This window comes from Eucalyptus grandis, chromosome 3, assembly GCF_016545825.1.
Source record: "Eucalyptus grandis isolate ANBG69807.140 chromosome 3, ASM1654582v1, whole genome shotgun sequence".
Lineage (NCBI taxonomy): Eukaryota > Viridiplantae > Streptophyta > Magnoliopsida > Myrtales > Myrtaceae > Eucalyptus > Eucalyptus grandis.
This window is the reverse complement of record NC_052614.1, coordinates 11,307,551-11,312,059: the sequence shown is the minus strand read 5'-3', so window position 1 is coordinate 11,312,059 and position 4,509 is coordinate 11,307,551. Positions and strand designations below refer to the sequence as shown.

The 4,509-nt window shown below is 44.9% G+C and overlaps 1 pseudogene; it reads right to left on the bottom strand.

Moving 5' to 3' along the window:
* Positions 1-551: 551 nt before the first annotated feature.
* Positions 552-3,680, bottom strand: LOC104429124 (annotated as a pseudogene).
* Positions 3,681-4,509: the final 829 nt, after the last annotated feature.

The following is a 4,509-nucleotide window of genomic DNA, read 5'->3' as shown; positions in this document are numbered from 1 at the left end:
CATGTGGATTGGATTTTTTAAAAATGCGTCAAATCATATAAAAAAATTTAATTATAAATGCCATGTAATCAATTTCGTTGGAATATCTCGCCGAATGCACTTAAATGATTGCTTTTTTTCTCTGATTTGGCACTTAAATGAATCGGTGAAAACTTTTAGTATTAAAATGAGTGCTACACACAACTTTTGGGATTTCTAGTGTACTTAACCTGCATTCATTTGCTCATCTCACCTGGTGAAATTTCAAAGAGGACCTAGAAACTCATTTGAAAAACCAGACTCGCGGAGGCAGAACCTTATGTTGGGTTCTGTGATGTGCTGTCTACATCAACTGCTATTTGCCTTGCTTGCTTCTGCTGACATATTCTAAGTCGAAGACGCATCGCTTTGATATTTTTTCTAATGCAAAGTGCAATGTGTAGAAGCAGATTAGGGATCTAATCTCATCGGATCATAATGCGGAAACTTCATTAAAGCATTTGGCTGGCGATCTCAGTACCATTCACCATCTATCTTTATGAAGCGGTTCCTTCTCATTCCTCCGGAACAGATCAAACCGCAGCAGGCCTCCCATCTTTCTAGGATCACTTACGGCAGTAAGAGTTCCATGGACGACTCCAGAGTTGAAGTCCTCGCAACTCATGTGACCTGAATCAAGCGTGCTTTGTAGGCTGTGAACGACAAGCTGGACAATTCCTTCTCCTGCTCTGGCTTCCAACTTATGACCTCTCTCCTTCAGGAAAAGCTTTCGCTCATCTGCAAGCTCAATGTGATTACCATTGATGCAGGTGTAGTTTTCGTAGTGTACCACATTCGGTATCAGCTGCGAAATAGGAAAAGGACTGAGTTGAAAATGACTGGAACGTAACAACTTCGGATAGGAATTCGATTGCAAGGTCGTGAATGAATATGGTCGAAATGGTACCCTGTGGTAGACCCTTGGATACTGAACAGCATCCGATGGTTCCATTCCCAGGACAAAGTGATTTAGAAAAACTTGGGTCACTGCTGGAATTATGTCCATTCCTCCACTCCCTCCTATGACTCCTGCCAACTGGTTATCCTGCATTCAGTAGATTTCGATTAGAAACCCAAAATTCAAGTTGAGAAGAGACAAAGTTTAGGTCTTTGGAAATTCAATAGACGGTGCCTGGGAAATTTTGCTTGCTTAGATGCGATTCAACGAACTCAAGATAGAGCTATTCGGTCAAAGACAGTACAGATTCTCTTCATGTCAGCCAAAGGACTGTGTTTGCACACCTTGGTGATGATGAGTGGGGTCATGGAAGACAGAGGTCTCTTGTTTGGTTGGATGAAATTCCCTGGAGCAGGAGGCAGGCGGTCGGAGGAAACCTCCGTGGGTATGGAGAAGTCGGCCATCTCATTGTTGAGCACGATACCTGTAGAAGGTGAGAGAACCCCACCTCCAAATGGATAATTAACAGTCGTAGTCATAGATACGGCATTTCGTTCTGCATCTACGATGCCAAAATGGCTGGTACCATGACCTTTAAGTTGACTCCTCCTGCCAGCAGAGGGTTAAACCAGGTTAAATTACAATACGTTCGCAACAAAGCGGAGGTCTGTTTTGATTTTGCCAAGGTCGAAGTGGGATCTTCATACTTGTACTTGTAATGCTCCGAAGGGAAAGTAGTATCGTCAAGTATCCTTTGCCTCAGTTGCTTGGCGAAGGATGGAGAGAGCATCTCGGACATGTACTCACTGATGCTCACAAAATTAGGGTCGGCCAAGTTCATCCGGACAGCAAACATGTGCTTGATCGCCTCTATCAAGCGGTGCATCCCAAGATTTCCCTCTGCAGCATTGGAATCTCCATAGCCGTTGATGATGTCCATGACCTGTTCGTGACCATTACCCGAGATCAGACCCTCCAAGTCCGTCTATGCTCTAAAGAACAACTACACCTGACGCTGTCTCATAAGACAAATTCCAACTTCCGCTCATCGACCATGGATCACAACACTCTCCCATGCTACAGGCTACCGGAATTGGAATTTTTCCTCATAGCAGTAGTAGATGATCGCTATTTCACATGTTGGGTGTCGCCACAAACGGAATTTGTTAAAGAAATTACTCACCAGTTCAATTACTCACCAGTTTGAACCCTAACGTTCCGCTCGAGGGAGGCTGCATTCCGAATGCAGTATAGCCCATGACCTCAACGGACATCGCATCCGTTACTTCGACTTTATAATTCCTTAGGTCCTCCATCGTCAAAATCCCTCCAGCCTCTCTCACGTCCTTGACCAACTTCTCACCGACGCTCCCATCGTAAAATGCATCTGGCCCTTGTTCTGCTATGGCCTTTAAGCTTTGGCCCAATTCCACGTTATAGCAGGTATTGCCGGCGCATAACAGCTTCCTGCCAGGCGCAAACACTTGTCTCAAGCCAGGATCGTTCAAGATCATCTTCTCAGAAACTTCTATCCGCCGCGCGAGGTATGGAGCGACCACGAACCCTTCCTTTGCCAGTTTTATGGACGGTTGGAACAAGGTGCTCCATGCCAGACGACCGTGCTTCAACCACGCCTGATGAAGGCCGGCTATTTCACCAGGCACTCCCATTGACAAAGCGCCATAGTACTTGGCCGAGGGATTGTTCTCGTACACGTCCTGTTAACAGCACTAAAAGTTATGATGTTTAACAAGTGGGAAGGACGAAGGAGATCGTTCGACAAAGGAGAGATCCCGATGGGCTAGTTGTTTCCTCTACCCTTCCTCGATAATTCATTTGAACAGAAGCTAAAGACTTGATAAAAGTTCAGAGGACAGCATTTAATGAATCGATTCCAAAGCTTGACAGATGGCTGCTAGTATTTTGACTAAGTCGTGATAATAATTAGCTCTACTTGATTTTAGAACAGATGATCTGCAATGAACCAGAGCCTTTATCAGGTGAACAGGTTTGTACATTCAATTTTGATAATTTCTCCTTTTCTTTTCTTCCTTTTTTTTTCCCTTTTTCCTTCTTCTTCAACTACCGACCACCACAGGAGCTTGCCGATCTAGCTTTACCAGTGTCAGAGGCCACAAGGCTTCGGTCGCCAGATCAGCGAGCTCATCCCTCACGGGCTCGTCCCTCGCCGAGGAAGAAGGAAAAGCAAAGGGGAAAAAAACGAAAGAAAAAGAGAAGTATGAGTTCCAAAAGCATTTTGCCCCTTTACCGTTAGAAAGAGGATAAACCTGTGAAGCAGCCAAAGGAGCAGTTTCCCTCATGTTGTAGGCTTTGGTTTTTGATGTCGATGAGGACTGGACGATCATGAAAGCGCCGCCTCCAATCCCACTAGCCATCGGATTGACGACGCCGATGCACAGAGCAGTGGCGACGGCAGCATCGACCACGTGCCCTCCTTTCCTAAGCATCGACGCCCCGATCTCAGAACAACAGCCATTATCAGCAGCGACAACGCCTTTCTCCGACTCGACCACTACAGCATTGTCCAGATTACTCCCACCGTACTGGCAGAGGCATGGCTTTGCTTTTTAATCTTGCTGCTGCAGCACAGACTGGTCAGAGGGGTCGCGCATGTGAACGAGCTCGGGTAGAAGCTCTGCCCTGTCGGCGAACACGTCACAGTGGCCTCCCTGCTCACCAGCGCTTTCGCTGGGAGCAGCATCGCTAGAAGAAGAGCGCAGAGCGCGACCCTCGTGGCCGCCATTGCTTCTCTGGTTTTGGTTGCTTCTCTTGGGTCAGTTTGGTGTACTAGGCCTGGCGGACGCTTGAATTATTAGAGGGATGGTGCCGCCTGTAAGAGAAGGCAATAATCTGCGTCTTGGTTCTTGTCCACTGTTTATGTCTTGCCCTCCTCTTCCACGTTCGATTCACATTTACACAACAAGGTTCTGACCATGCCATAGATGGCGCGTGATGTTAAGAGAGAAAAAATTACATTAGAAAAGAGCCAAATAAACGCCCTAAAATAATATGAAGTCTAAATTAAGTTAGCAAGTCAAATCTTTGAAGGAAAACTGTCTAATCAATGATAAAACTATTGGATGCTCATATGGTCTTAAACTTTACAATTTTGACAATTTAATCGTAAATTTTTGTACAAAATTCCAGTGAAACCCTTTCGGTCAATTTTCACCAGCAATTACTAAACTGTGACATCGGTGATTTCCGGAAAAAATTAATTGAAATAATTCCATTTAAATTTTGGCAAATGTTTAAAATTAAATTAACAAAACTAAAAAGTTTAGAATTTGATTGACATCCATATAGTAAATTTCGAACTCATTGGGTAATTTTCTCACATCCCGAGAGACCACAAAGCTAACTCGTTACATTTTGCACGCTAGCCACCGATCGAATTCAATCTTGCAACATGTATGTATATTTAACTCCGAGAACAATGCCATCATCAGCAGCAACGGCGCCTTCTCCGACTCGACAACTGTAGGCGTTGGTCAGAATACTCCACTGTACTTGCTCAGCGCTCCCAGAACCCAAGCATTTATGTTTACAAACTTTATGAATGTTCCACGTTG